At 39.4% G+C, this 15,980-nt stretch overlaps 1 protein-coding gene across 3 annotated transcripts in view; it reads left to right on the top strand.

The window, feature by feature from the left end:
• TRAK1 (trafficking kinesin protein 1) overlaps window positions 1-15,980 on the top strand; it is a 121,739-nt gene that overhangs the window by 45,203 nt on the left and 60,556 nt on the right. For all 3 annotated transcript variants that reach the window (XM_015617393.2, XM_015617388.2, XM_015617389.2), the window contains exons 2-3: window positions 57-349; window positions 14,839-15,033. The gene's annotated coding sequence lies outside the window, so the exon portion shown is untranslated. The remainder of the gene's footprint in view (window positions 1-56; window positions 350-14,838; window positions 15,034-15,980) is intronic.

Raw genomic sequence — 15,980 nt, 5'->3', positions numbered from 1 at the left:
ACATACACTCTTTGGAATGGCTTGAATTGAACATTTGTTTCTTTTGTGTTCTGCAGACTTCTTGAAGCCAACTCTAGCAAAGAGAAGGAGCTCCATCTGTGCCAGCCAGCCCCAGTCTCCAGTGCTGGTCCCCCTGATGGCACATTGTACAAGCCTGTGAAACCTGCCAAGCTGGACGCCACAGCTTTGCACGACTGCACTTTGGCCGCCACTGTGCCTCCCTCGGAGCTGTCGAACCATGCAGTCCTAGCCTGTGACACCGGCATTCACGAGGAGCACTATGTAAGCGAAGGCGTGGAAGATGATGTGCCAGACTGCAGAGAGTACAGAGATGCCTGCACCATTACAGGTAAGCAGTCAAATCCTTTTACCACGGTGAGCATGTGGAAGTGTAGAGTTACGCTTGTGTTCTTAAGTTAGTGGTGGGGTATCTGCTTCATGGATGTTGCTGCCACTGTCCTGCACGCTTTGTCGTGTTCAAGAAGTGATTTCACAGGCACCAGGCTTTTCAGTGAAAGCACTTGGTAATGGTTAAGGTCCTTGCAAGTAGGCCAGACCAATGACAGCTGTGAAACGCGGTTACTGTATTTATATACTAGGGAAATGGAACCATTTGAAAGTGTGTTTGGAAAATAACCAGAGTTAGGGATGAGGAGAAGGGAACACTGCACCTTAAAGTTTATGGAATGCTTGTCATAGTGTTCAGCACAATTTATATTTCTATCTTCATATGAGAATTGCTTTGTGGGAGAAATAGGATCTAACGTTTTTATTTACATGTTTTTGCTTTTCAAAGCCATTTATTTACATTTGTTTTGGAACAGTAAAAGTTATGTATATGGGATAGCTTCTTCTGCATTCTTTTATGAAAGGGTTGAATACCTTATTATAGATTCATACAAATAAATGGAATATGTGTTGAAGTATGATATTTTAAATAGGACTCTTAGTGCTGTGGTCAGCTGACCCAAATTTCTGTGTTTGAATAATCACTGTAACTCAGTTTAGTCATGGTTATGGCCATGAAATGACAGCCTGCTTCCATTACAAATGCATAGTTTGTTGGCTGAGCTGTAGACTTCTTTTAGTCTAACGTGACCTTGTGAGTTCTAAGTCCTTTTGGGAATGTTTGAGGAGTCAGCTGAGTTTTTGGAAGGGAGGAATGAGACGTCTGGGAGAAACAGCAATAAGACTAAGGCTGTTCTAATTGGCAGCCAGATACTTTTATCCTGAGTTACTTTCAGCCGTTTCTAGAATTGTCTTTGAATTGGAGAACTAGCTAATGGTGACTGTCAGCAGTCGCTTTAGTAGCATGCCTTAGCTTAGCTCAGCCCAACAGCTGTGTAGTTACTAAATGCTGCTATTCTGAAATAAAAGAAAATAGAGGGGCAGAGGTGCTCTCAAGTCCACCCTGATTTGCTTGGGAGGGCAAGCAGCAGGATTAACACTGGAGTCACTTAGTCAAGTATGCATCTACATAAAATAAATGTTTTGTTTAAGCAACCATACTTGCCATCCTTCCTTCCTTGTTTTCATGATTTAGAGCTCCTTAACTGGTTAGTTAAAAAATGCTCATATTTTAGACTTCCATGTAGGCATTTGCTTGTTAGGTAAACTAGAAATTGCACATCACATAAATGCATTCTGGGTAATAGAACTCTGTTTTCCAGGCCCCTTGTAGAAGGATCTTGCAATCTGTTCTGCTGGCCATGTCCTGTTTCCAATTCAGCCCCTCTCCTCCCTCCCCTGTTAATAGGAATTTAAGTTTGTTTTTCTGTTTCTGACTACAAGCCAAGACAACCAACTTGTTTCATGAATCAAGATGCCTTCTTGATTATAGTTTCTTGAAAGACAAGACAAACTCATTTTTTAACATTTAAAAAGTTTTTATTAAATGGAGGCCAGTGCGTGTTCTTGCTACTTCACATTCCTTCAAGCCTGATATTGTTTCTGAATCTCCTTTTTTGTGCTTAGCTGTCAGCCAAGTGATGTTTACAGATTGGTCCTAAATTGTTTTTTTGAATGGGTTTGCTGTTCTGTGGTGTCAGATTTATACTGTTTGTGACTTGAGGACAACATGATGTGATTTGCAGTAGAAAAGGCAGTGCTTTTGTTGATTGCTTGGTTAGTTGAGGGGTTTTTTGGTGTTTATGGATTTTTGAGTTTCAGCTTTCTGTTGTGCATTTTAAAGGTGTCAGATGGCATAGACTGGATGTAAGGAATTGGTCTCATATTCCCTCTGTAAAGTCCTTATCAGTTTTGTGTGCAGGTGTGCAATGTATACCTTTGAAACAACCTGAAAGATAAATACTTGACTGAATTTTCAGGATTGTCAAAGACTTCAACATGAAGACTTTGTTTAGTTCTGATTGACAAGATAGCACTATTTGCAGTTTTAAATTTTTTAGTGGGGAAAAAATTGCTTATATCAAGTCTACATATTCTCTACCTTTTCTTTTGATGCCAAGCCTTGGCTTATCCTGGAGTTCAAATTCATCAATCAGAGTAGTCTATATATATCTTTCTTAGTCTTAAATTAACACCTGCAGCCTATTGTACAAGTTATCTGCAAAAATTCTTGCAAATAAAGGCTTGAGTGCAGTTAAGAAAAAAAGGGAAACTGAGGCAGAGTGTTGTGTCGTGATGCTTTTAGGAATGTAATGAGGTAATAATAAATTATATTTATTTATTATATTAAAATGCAAATTTTGCTATTTAATTTTTCAAGACCACTGATGCTCAAAGAATTTTTTAATGCTGCTTCTTTCTGTTATTGTTTTTGTTTCCCGTTGTGTTTGCAGTAGAGAGGCACTTTGGCATTCTCTGTCAGCAGCACCATCTTTCCTGCCTGGGACCCAAGAGCAGATTCAATGTAGCTGAGAGCATTGCACATTCTGGTTGTGCTAAGCGTGTATTCTTGGATACAGGGTTAGCTTAAACATTTCTTGTCCCCAAACCATCTCAGAATTGTTCTTGAGCAGATTTCTGTGGGAGTGCAACTAGAGGTATTTTAGGCAACTGGTCTGGATAGAATCCTTGCTGTGCTTTTGTGTCAGAAGAGATGAGAGTTACTTTTTAGTTAGGTCACACCTCTGACTGGTTCTATTGTGTGGTCTTAAAGCAATTCTGTTGGCATAACAGAGACAATAAGCACTTTAGGGCTGGACATAGGCAACAAAAACAGTGTGGTGAAAAATTTCCTCCAGCCAATGTCTGAGAGAGGGACAGCACTCTAAAAGCTCCTTTCCCACTGAATTTGATATTAAAGCACCATCCGAAGCTCGTAAGTGCTGCAAGTGAAGCTTTATGCAGGTAAATGCTTTTGAATCTGTGCTGACTTCAGCACAGAAGGGCAAATGAAGTAGTTGATCTGTTGAAAAAAATAATTTGTGAATGTTTTAAGAGCTATTATGAAAAAAAGTGCTGGTGGAGCACATACTTTCTAAACACTAAACCTGAAAATTGACTCAGTAGCAGTTGTAATAGATTTTTTGTTTTGTAGTATTTCATTCTAGGTTTTGTTAGCAAGATTTAGGAGAAAAAATCAGTGTAGTCTGACTTCAAGTTTTCTTTTGCTATTGATTGTGGAGCTCCTGCAGGTAAATGGGCAGGAGACTCAAGCCCTGAGGTTGGTGGACAGTGGGGCAGCACTGTGTGGAAGTGGCATGGTGTTGCTACATGTGGGAGGCACCTATTGTGTCCTAGTTGTTTTTCTTTCCTTTTAACTTTTCTTTTTCTTGCTGCTCTCATTCATTCAAGAGTGTAGAGGTAGGAATATGGATGTAGCACCATCTAGTGTTCCTTTGGGTTGAACGGGAGTGGAAATGCTTTTCAAGGTCTGTCTTTTCTTTAATTGCAGTGAAGACTTGAATACCTTCAGTCAGATATTGATGAAAACAGCATCTGGAGTTGGGGGCTTTCTTCTCGAACACCACTACCACAACAACCACCACCCCCATCCCATTTTTTGTAGAGCAGGAAGGGCTGTAATCCTGACATGAAAAAGCAGAGTATCACTAAATTGCTCAGTAGTCCCAATTTTATGAATTACAAAAGCCTCTTAGTCTGATTGCCTTTTTCTTATCTGTTAGCTGCTGTCAGACAAATTCTGTCCTCCTGGAAATGGGGAGTACAGTGGGAATGGATGTCTGAAATATCATTGGATACTACTCTTGTGATAGCTGTCTGACTGCCAGAATATTTTTGTGAGGCTTTTTGGTTGTGTTTTTTTTTCCTTTTTTCTCTTAAAATATGCTTAACACAGTATCCTTAGACGTCTTTAGTAGGTTAACTTCATCTGCTTTTGCATGTCTGAATACTTCCTATTTGCACTGATTTTGGTATGGTGTACTTTTGTAATTCAAAAGCTAACTGCTTAATATGCCATGTAGGTTTCCTTCATCCTTCTCTGAAAAGGGAGAGAATGAATGGACTGTAATTTAAATTGCCCAGCTCCTTCAATAGTTTGCATGATTCATTTGTTCATTGTACTAATTACTCTAACTAAATGCATGTAGGAGTGTGTTTTCTGGCTGTTCAGGACAATTTCCTGAGGACTGTTGAATTATTGGGAAATGCTCTGTGGTAATAACCTGTTCTGTGTCTTACTTGGTTTGCAATTAACACAAGTAGATTTTTTGGTTTTTTAATTTCTAAAATCAAAGGGGTCAAACCAGAAAATGTCTTTTTTTTTCTCAGCAGGAAGGTGTCAGTGAGAAGAGTTGGTATTGTTTGAACTTCCTTGTGGGTTGTGTAATTGCACATTACTGCAGTGACTGCAGTGGAAGGAGTCATACAACATCCAGAGAAGCCAACTTTCTCTTGCTGTAAAGCCTCATTCACACAATCTCCTGGCAATATTTGGGTGCAGAAAGTTTTATCTGGGTTTTCATCCTGGCTTTATCCTAGCTCAGGCTTTAAATATGTTCCTATATGAAACAGAGACTCCGTTCTCTTCCACCAAATTACCATTCTTTATGGAAACATCAACTAATTTTGCTTGTTCTCTAGCATTTGCTTCTTTTTCTGCTCCTGGTTTGGAGTGGGACTTCCACGTTTTTCTCAGTTTTGTCAGTGTGAGAGAAGAGATGTAAAATATTGCTTGGTAGAGCTGGAACTCAAGCAAAGAGCATAAAAAATTCTCTGCTGTGTTGGACCAGCCATCTCAGGACTGTGTTTCTGACTCCAGAATACTGGATATGGAGATCACATACCCAGCCACTCTCAGTAGTCTACTCTCAGCCTAAATACCCCCATTGTGCAGAACTGTTTAGCGTTGGAACCTGTCCATAGCTTTTTCTTATCTGGATCTGCAGATTGTTTTACCCTGGAAGTTCATGGTTGCTACTTCTATGTGCAGTGACACCAATCTTGCAGTTTCTGTCAGTGTTTGTCCTAGTTATGCAGGACTTTGGTAAATATCAGTTCTTCTTTCCCCTTATGAAGTTATCTTCATGATTTTGAAAAACCTTCGTAGTTTTTACACCCCTGCCTTCTCCTATTTCAGCTCTCTTAGTCTCTCCTTTAAGTAAAGCTATGAGAATGTTGGTCCTTTTCCTCAGCCCCTCTACTTTATTGTAAGTTATTGCCACTGTCTCATCCTGTAAGCTTGATCTAGTTTTGGTTTTTTCTCCATCTTTCCAGACACTTTTGTAAGCAGCGATTGCTAAATTCTGAACAATCTTCTTTTCTCTAAAGCATTCCAGAAATGCCAGTCCTGTTAACATGAGATATCTCCTTTAGCATGACTGGAACAATTTTATGAGTCTGACTATTTCTGTCTAGTGTACTCTGACAAAATGGTCTTATTCTCTGTGCCTGCTGCATCACTGCCTCTAATTTGAATTTTCTGTCTGGCTTTTGGTGTGTTCTCAGTCGACTTCACGCAGATTCTCCCCCCCTCACATTCTCCCCACAGTTGCTTTCCAGCTCTTACCCTTTTCAAGTAATCTTGTGGTTTTTTCTGCTTCCTCTCCTGTGTCAGGTTGTTGTACTACCTCCTAAACTGTATTTTTGGCATATGTTTTTATTTTATCAAGGATTATGTTTTTGTGGTTTGATGACATTTGGTTGGTTGGTTTTCCCTTAAGCAGAATTCTGCTGTGCTCCCTAGCTAGCCCTCTTACTTATTTGTAATAATAATATTACAAACTTTCTAATATGATCCATGTTTTCTAGTATAAACTGTCAATTCTGAAGTCACTATGAAAGCAACTGTTGGAATTATAAATCAAATGTGACATTTTTAAAGACATTATTCTCAGATTTCCCTTGCTTAGGGAAGCATTTATCATTCCTAAATATGTATTTTATTCAAGGTAGGGGTTCATGAATACAGTAAGTGTTTGTCAGTGTTCTGGGTTTGTTCTTTGGAGAAAGTGTTGAAGGTCAGTGCCTAGTAGATTTTCTGGGGATTTTTATTTGGTTTGCATTTTTTATTTTCCTGTTGTGGTGCAGTGAATAGTGCAGGAAGACTAAATAGTTACATTTGATTATTGGTGCACTTAAATATGCGAAAGTAATTTTCATTCCATAATTTAGTTCCATAATACATGAAGTTCAGCGTTACCTTTCTCCCTCAATGTATGTGTGTGTGTCCATCCTAAAGCAACACATTTTTCACTTAAAGTAAGCATCTGTAAAGAGCAAGCTACATAAGATTTAATTATCATGTTTTGCTTGTGATTCTGTGAAAGCTTTGTTGACAGTCATTGTTTAGTGGCTGGCACATTTTGTAGCTGGGCTGAACAACAAGGAAAAGCAGGACAATTGCATTTCAGGGTTTTCATAGTCAGTGATTTATCAATGGGTTTTTGAGACATTTGCAGTCTCTCTTGGCAGCTGGAAGATCCTAATGGTTAATGAATGTGTTTATTCTTACTGCTGCTGAACAGTGCGTTGCCAGCATGCCTTTGGTACATGAATAGCTTTTATTCTTATTCTAAAAGAATAGCCATGGTGGCAAAGTTTCCTTTTATTTTCTGTTTAATGTCAAAGTCATGATTATGGGTGCATTTATCTGGAGGGAGAAACATTTCCATATTTTGATTTAAAGCAAAGTTTATTTAAATTATGGAATAGTGTACTGTAGGGTCCTAATAGTTTAATGAACCAAATCACCAAATCTGTCTCAGGTTTTACACCCAGCAGGAATGTGTATATAGGATGGAACCAAAGCAGGGAGACTTCAACCTAGTAAACAATGGCATTCCTCACACTGGAACTGTACTTTCCAGGGGTTTCATCTTTGTTAGTGTTGACATTCTCAGCTTTATCCTAATCTTTAGCAGTTGTGTTTGGCCAAGCCAAAAAGAGGTTGCCATGGAGCCTTTTGTTTTCCTGTGGAAGCTGGGATTTTGTGCAGTTTTTCCATATTCAGAGGCAGAAGAACCACTCCTTAAACAGCTTCAGTTAAAGGTGTGGCAGGACTTGCAATTTCAAATCATGTCATATCATGCCATAGCAGTCGAGTTAGCAAAGCTGCCATGGCTGTTTGAGGAGTCTGAGTTTGAGAGGTGTGAGACAGCTTTCATGTTGGAGGGCTTTTCTTCCAGATGTTTGGCTTTGCAGCTAGCAGTGTCACTTCAGATGTATAAGAATGCTAAGGCTATCTTTCCCTTTGGACAAGTCAGTGAATCAGACTTTTTTTCCATATTATTATTATTATTTTTTTGTTTTCCCTAGAAGCTAACCTACTTGCTTTACATTGAAACACATGTCCTGAGTTCAGCAGTATTATTTGAAAGGCTTCAGTACAATTAGCCACATTCTGGCATCCTAGAACTGACATTGAATAGGACTATGGTAAATTCTGGGGTTTTGCCAATTGCTCTATACATACACATGTATTTGTTAAATAATGCTCAATAAATACTTGTAATTATAGACCTCAGTCAATACTTAATGACTGTGTCTATGTGGGCCTATAGAACTCAAATTATGTATGACTGCAGGCTATGTTTTCCTCTTCAGCAGCATAGGTAGCAGCCTAATTGTGTGATAGAACTTTCTTCCCTCTGCTTTTCATTTTTATGTGGATTTGTTTGTGGTGATAATGACGAGTTCATTCTGTCACTGTCTAAATGGACAAAAAACATGGGCAAGATGAAGCTATTGGGCTGTTCCAAGCAGCCAGGAAATATCTGCTGGAAAAACATTTAGAGAAAGACCATCCTTCTTGCTTCCATCATGGGAATATGGTTAGGCTTGTGGGACTTCTGAAAAAGCAGAATGCTAATGTAGTCATGGTCTCCTGGCTGCTTGTTGATCTAGGTTAGGTGACTAATCTCAGTGTCATATGGAGCAGAATTAGCTGTCAAAATGTTCTGGTATTTGGCATGGAAGAGCCTCAACCTGATGAACCTTGATTTCTTGTGTTACATGTGGCTGGACTTTAGCCTCCATGCTGTAACCCTTTTCTGCAGAGAACCTTACTTTTACTTAGCTGGTGTGGAGCCAGCATTGGAAGTGACCCTTTGCAGGTATTGTGTGCTTGTTATTTTTTGAATTTATTATTTTTTGACTGTCCATTGTCAAAGATTTAAAACAGAGGAACTTAAAAAAAAACTTTGAGAGAGCTAAGTGTCAAGGGTGAGTGTAATATCTGTGTGGGAAATAGGACAGGACTGAAAACCAAAGAGAGGAGTATTTGGTCCCATGAAGTAACATAGTAGATTCCTTTATTCTTCCAGCTTTCTGTGGAGAGTTTCCTTGTTTCTCTTGTCTCTTTTTGTTACTGTGCTTGTATCTACTTCTCTTTTTCCTCAGCTGCCTCAAAGGGTAGTGACTAGTTATAATGTTTCAGTTCTTTTGTGTGAAAGATTTGCCTGAGAATGCTACTAAGGCATATTTTTGTTTGCTTTTGGGTTTGTTTTTTTTTTCTCTTATTTGTTTGCTTTGTTTGCATTTAAGGAGAGGATATTTAGACTGCCCCTTTCTAGCTGTGGGCTGAGCACCAGCTGCTGGAGTTTGATGCGGTGGAGTTTCCTGGGAGATGCTCAGGGTGGGCATGTGATACAACTTGATGACCAAAGCTTGTGTTTTGAAGGTTGCCAAGCAACCCAGCCCTTCCCTAAGGTTCCACCCAGAGTGGAGTTTTGCTGCACACACCACTTCTGTTCAGCATTTGTTTCCCTTTGCTCAGAGGAGGCACTTCTGGGTATCACAGCCACTTTGTGCTGTTTGCAAGGTGTTGGCTTCCATCAGGACTGCAACTCAGGGGCGCTGTGCTCTGGGAATGATACTATGTCTGGGGAGTTTTCTTGTGGCCTTTCTTGTCATGACTCGTGTGTTCTGGAACGCCCCTTCTTGGGGAGAGCCCTGACCCTAGCATGGTTCCTGGCAGGGCAGGGTTTATGAGTGATTGTTTTTTCCACTTATAGCAGTGGGCTGAAAGCAGGAAACTGGCTGGCAAAATGTCCTGTGGGATTTGGGGGCTCGGGTACTAAGGCAGCTCTGCCAGCAGGTGGCAGTTTGTACTGCCAGCAGGTTCTGTGGAGACCTGGGAGGCCTTTTAACCTGGGGAGGGGAGCTCTGCTCACAAGCAAGTCGGAAAAACCATGAAGATCAGGGATGGTTTGAACCACAATGCAGACAGGCAGAAACTATGTATTTTATGTTATTTGTGAGGACTGTACTGATAAGCTATTTGCATTGTATTTGTAAAGGTTCCTGCAGATACCAGGCTCTGAGATTTGTGTAGTTCATTTTCTGCATGTTTTGTTCATGTTTTGGGGTGTTCTTTGTTGCCACACTCCCCATGCCCTTGTCCCTTCTCATTGTTCTTAGTTCATTCTCTGAATTTATCATTAGTTCTAATGTGAAGTTCATGCTGAAATTGAGTAAGTGTTCCTTCTTTATCAGTCAAGCCACATTTTTCTTTCCTACAGGTAGATACATCTGTAGCCATAAACAGACGAAACCCAAAAGCCTGGTAGGGAATAGAGTTTGATAGATGAGATGCTTTTAAGTGACCATGTTAATAGGAATAAGATTTTCAAAGCTGTCTACCTGTGGTTCATGTTGAACTTAGCTGGAGTTGAAGTTAGTTTGACTGAGGCTGAATTGCTTGTTTATGAGATGCTGGCATAGTTCCACCCATCCAAGTAACACTGACAGCTAAGTATATATGTAACTATGGGAAGTGACCTAATGTATTGTCTGGCTGTGTGAGTGCAGGATGCAAAGAGCAGTGGGTGACCACCCCACACAATGCCTTATGATCTGTGTTATGTGCAGAGGGCAGAAGGCATTCTTTGAGGAGTTGAGCTGTCTCCATACAGTCAGCTCCCATTGTTTTGGACTTCTCACTCCTTTTTCCCTATGATCAACTCCTTGCTGACTTTATAGCAGAGGAAAGATGTAAGTGTGCATCTGAAAACCAAGTGTACTCTTATCCTTGCATGCGCTCTTATCCTCACATGCACATGGTTGTCCTCCACATTATTTCTTTCTCTGTGTGTGGAAAAAAAATGAAGAAGAAAAAGTGGAGGAAGGAAGAAGCCATGCTCCCACCCTCACTTCAGTCTTCACAGTGAAGAGTTAGTTTACTATATTTAGAGCATTCTGTGTGGCTAGAGATGTGCCTAGAAGAAAGTGAACTGATGAAAAAGTCAAAGGTACCTTGATCAGCAAGCATGATAAAAATTCCTTTAAGGAAATGTAAGCAAGCTGAAATAACCAGTGAAACTTCATTGGCTGCCTTAAGTTGAGAGGCATGGGGAGTACAGAGGTTTAATGTATCCAGACAGGGAGAAACACATCAGCCAGTCAAATGCCCATGTACGAAAAGATACGAAACAAGCCAGTAGATAATCCATTAATAACTACCCAAGGGATACTGAAGTGGGAAGAAATACGCAGAAGAGAGCTGAGCTGGAGTGTTCTGCCTGCTTTGTATCTTCTTTATGAAAAGAGAAGATTAGAAACTGTAACAAGAAATTAACCAGGACAAAAGTCTTTGAAAACATTTGTTTTAATCTCTTTTAGAAACCAGAGAGCACAAGGAGGAACGTTGTCAAAAATTACTGGAAAGCAGACTGAGCAGCTTCTTCATTTCCTGAGGAATAGGGCATGGGGAAATACGTATTTGCAACAAAACAAGTGAGGGCTGTTCATGCATTTAAGCTAAGAAGAAACTAAAGCAGTAGAACATGTTACTTTCAAAAATAGTATGAAAGAGTGAAATTTATTAATTTATTAATTTTTAAAAAAATTTAATTATTTCTATGAAGTACTGAAAGCTATAAAGTTACAAGAGCTTAAGCAAAACCTGGAGTGATCTACGCTTTACTAAGAATCATGAGTTCATAATAAATTAACTATTTAAGTTGGTTTTGATATGCTTGTAGAAATTTGCTTGCCAAATTTTTTTTCCAGAAAACTGAAAGTTGAAAATTGCTTAGATTATAAACCCCAGAATCCATAACAGCAACTCAAAAGGATATGGTTCAGCTACATTTTGGTGTATCATTTTTTAATTAATTGTCAGTTCATCATTTTAAGTGTGTTACATTTTTCTCAATAAAATGAAGGTACCAACTAGGAGAAGAGGAAGTGCTTTTATATCAGTTGGATGTTGGTTAACTCAATCATAAGTCACAATCACAGATGATGTATTGGGTGTTCTTAACAGAGAAGTTATTTAATTGTTTATCTTTGCAGTTCTAATCAGAAATAATAGAACAACTTCTCTGGAAGCACAGTCAGGGTCTTAAAAAAAATATACCTGGTGTTTGAGGATGGGGGATGATGTTAGTGTGCATATCTTCTCATAACGAATGTGTTCATCTCAGAAAAGGGAGGGGAGGGAAAGTGAAGGGGGAGAGATTGTGTAACAGTTGCACTGAGAATATTGCCACAATTTAAGTGGTGAACTAATGTTTAGTTACGAACAAGCGTAATTATGTTGTCCTGTTTTTCTAAATAGGCAATTACATCACAGCCTGTTCGTATTTCCTGCTGGTGTACAGATTTTAAAACTGCAGTAGAAGTTAAAGACAATAGCATCATAATAGTGTCATAAAAAAGTTGCCTTTCCAATTACTCATTAATATCTTTTCCAGTTATTAGGCCTTTTGAATTGCTTGGAAGTGCTCAGGATTTATTACATGGTAGAGTAGAAAAATATTCTTGGTTGACTTGTTTTCCACGATAATTCTTATTTCTTTACTGCCTGGCCCTCACATTCTATTGGATTTCTTTTCCACAATAAAACTCTATGGGTTTTTTTTTCCTGTGTGTGCCTGTATGAGGGTTTTTCTTTTCTTCCTCACATTTTATTGGTCGCTTCCTTTGTGTTCATTTTTCCCTAGTTTTTGGGATGAAACAAGCCAGTTTACTTATCTGTACAACTGAAACTTTCTCATCTCATCTATAAAGCCTATTTCTTTTGGAATCCTAATAAAAAAGAGAAATACCCTAAAGGTTTGAATTTTTCAAAATTTTTATTTATTTGCTCCCAAGACCATCATTTTGGGCTGTGTAGAGGTTCTTGCACTTTTCTAAAGGGAAAAATGAACATTTTGGCCAGAAAAACTCCTCCAAAACAACCCAAATGAAAAAAATCAACTCCATATTCTTGAGATTGAGAGCAGTTAGGTAATCTAAAGATAGATGTATAAAAGAAAATTATTTTTGTGTTCATGTACCCAGAAAGGTTTTTGAATGTCTAGTGGATGTCAGCAGGTGTTTTGTAGAAGATCAGCTGTCTTTTCTGCAGTCAGATGGTTGCAGGCACTGTGATGATGCTGTCAGCCATTAAAAAGATAGCCAGGGAAAAAAGGAAGTTTAGTTAGAGGCTGGCTCTCATCTTTCAAAGCATGGGGAGCAGATCTTGTTTCTCTGTGTAAGCCAGTAGTCCCTCTGAGACCTCTTAAAATGATGTGTGCAGGCTGATTCTCCCATTGCACAGAGCTCTATAGAAACAGATGTACATGTGGGCATCTAACTGCAGGGAGGCCTGGAAGACACTCACATATGTGAGTTAGCAGAAAATTGTGGATGGAGGCAGAGGAGAATAGCTCCTGATAGGTAATAGCAAGCTCCTTGAACCATGAGGTACAATACAACTTTCCCAAGTGGATTATAGTTCTAGTCATCAGGGTTTTGTAAAGTATGTAGGCAGGAGAGTGACAGTATGAGTTCATCTTGGTGTTCTCTGCTCTGTTGTCTGATGGAATAGTAATGTTCATGCAATTTTTAGTGCTTGGAATGCTTTTGAAAATGTAATTTCTGGTTTAGAAAGGTAAAAAACCAGGTAATTAATGAAGTATAGAGAAGTATGTGTTACTTCCCTATTCTTTCCTTCCTCCCCTTCTTTGACAGAGGTGAGTTCCACTAAGTTATTGTGGAATTGCAGGTCTACCTCAATCTGGCAAGAATAAATTTCTCTTGCAAAAAATGCTGCCTTTGTCAGGAAGCAGCAAGAACAGGGCTGCCTTCCAGGCAGCTCACAGAATGGGAAGGGCACAATCCTTGTGGGCACAGCCCAGTCCCTTTGTTCCCAAGCAGAGTAAAGGTGCTGGCAGCAGCAGTTGAAATTGGCTCTCCAGGGGTCGATCATCAGACAAATGCCAGCAATCCAGGAAGTCTGGCCAATGAGTCAGAGTCAGCAGGGACAGAGCTGGGCACAGGCCTGCTTACAGCACTGCACATGGCAGGACCAGGGCCTGGGGTGGACATGGGGCTCCTGGCAGAATGTGCTGGCTGCGCACCCTGATGAGGTCATGGCAGTGTAAAGGCACATGGGAGCACTCAGGGCCTTGACAGTCTTTGCTGTTTTACTCTGGAGTGAGTCTCAGCAAGAGTTGTAAGAGCTATAACGCTGGTTAAACAGGGAGCTCTGGTGCATTGCTCTTCCAAAAAAGGCTTGGATCGCTCTTTCTTACTTCGTGTGTGGGGGTAGGGGTTGTGCTGGATGGGGGTGTTTTCTCTTCCTACTGGTGTGAAAATGGAAAATGCAGATTGATGTACTAAGTATTTACTGAAAACATACCATGGGTTACTTAGTTTCTTAATAAATATTTAGCTTGATATTGTATTTAATTATATGTATATGACAATTAAACTTTACTATCCTGACTGTTTTGGGTATTGATACACTCAAAACTCTATAATATAATGGAAATTAGAAGGTATCTCAGGGGGTAATCTGTTCTGACTTCTACTAAAAGCAGGTCTTTTAGAGTATTTACTCATGGCATTGTTTACTTGACTTCTAGACTCCCTGTGCTCCTGTTTGACCATCCTCATGGTAAAAAAGTTTCTATCTTGAATTGGGTTTGTTTTTGTGTTAAAACTTCTCAGCTACCTCTTGGCCTAAATTTAAAGCTCTAATTTTATTTGTAACATTTTTGCAGTTGTTGTTGGCTGTCGGTATCCATTTTTAGAACTGTGTGCAAACTTGATATATTTGTGAGCATGAGGGGCCATAACACAGAATGCAAGTCAAGATAGTGACAAAAGGTGCCCTGAAGTTCCTGTAATCATCTTTACCAGTGTGTCTGAGGTGTGAACTGTGACATGTTTGCTATTGCAGTCCTGGATTTCTGTTTCTTGAGAAAAATCTGCCAGCAGCAAAGGCAAAAAAATACAGTGGTACTAAATTGTAGTCCAAGACCAAGTTAAGGAGGTATGTGAGTCACTAAGAGAGCATGTATTACTAGTAAATACAATATTTTGGGATAATTTGTGCCAGGCATATCTTCTAAACTTATTTATATTGAGCTGTTCTTTACACGCATTAAAATCTTTTTCATATCAAAACAAACTGAAGTCTTTGAAGGCTTGTATGTACAGTACTCAGTGTACTAACAGAGATTGTTCCCTTTCCCTTAACAGATGTGTGCAACAGTACCAATCTTCCTGAAGTTGAAATCATCAGTCTCCTGGAAGAGCAGCTGCCTCATTATAAGCTAAGAGCAGATACAATCTATGGTTATGACCACGACGACTGGCTTCACACACCTCTCATTTCCCCTGATGCGAATATTGACTTAACAACTGAGCAAATAGAAGAAACCTTGAAATACTTCCGTAAGTCAAAAATTCAGAAATTGTACTGAGAAACAAATAAAATAGTGCTATTTTTGTTACCTTCTTTGAAGTATCTGTGCAATTCTTTGAAAGCTGTGGAGAGCAAGAGAAATGTTTGTGATTTACTGCTTTGGTCTCCAAGTTTGTGGTAGATAAAAAATGAAGGGAACATTTAATCAGGAACAGACATTGTATTTGTGAGTGCACCTTTCCACATTATCAACTGCTGGAGAAATTGAAATGCTTCTTTTTGCTTATGATCTCTCTCAAAGAGACTGAAATTTCTGCATCTGTGCAGCTTGGAAATCTTAGACCTCTTTCCATATCCGCTTTTTTTGAATTTGTTCTGACACATTTTGCTGTTGGCTAGTGGCACTATGTGCCATTATCACAGAATGACATTAAATCATTTTGCTGCAGCTTAAGCTTCTAGAAAAGCCTTGTGAAGAACCAGACTGACCATTTGGTTGAGATGGGCTATCCCTTCATTCTTTCTTCTGTTCATATTCATGCAATCAGACAAAAAAATATTCGTGCCTAGCGGGAACACAGGTAGAGTTGTGACCTTTGTGGTTTGTCTCCTTTGTTTGAGCCTGTAGATACCTTATCATGGTGAATGGGTTCATGTCTCTCTGGTTTCTTCCACTATGGGTGTTGACTTAGGTGTGCAATTAGAGAAGACTTCTGTGATTCATCTCAATGACTGCTATGCTAAAGCAATAGCACTGGATTTACATGGGTTATAGTAATGTGTTGATTTAGGTAGACTTACTGAGGCACTGTTCAGAAGAGATGAGTTACAGGGCTCAGCACAAACCTGTGCAAAGATGGCTTCGTTGCATTTTGAAACACCTGAACAATCACTTTGTAAGGAGCACAACTGATAAATAAAAGCATTAATAATGTAAAGAACTGAGTTTCTGATATTCATGCTTCAATAAAGGGCA

This window comes from Parus major, chromosome 2 (genome assembly GCF_001522545.3).
Source record: "Parus major isolate Abel chromosome 2, Parus_major1.1, whole genome shotgun sequence".
Taxonomy (NCBI): Eukaryota; Metazoa; Chordata; class Aves; order Passeriformes; family Paridae; genus Parus; species Parus major.
The sequence above is the reverse complement of the archived record's forward strand: the minus strand, read 5'-3'. Positions and strand labels throughout refer to the sequence as shown.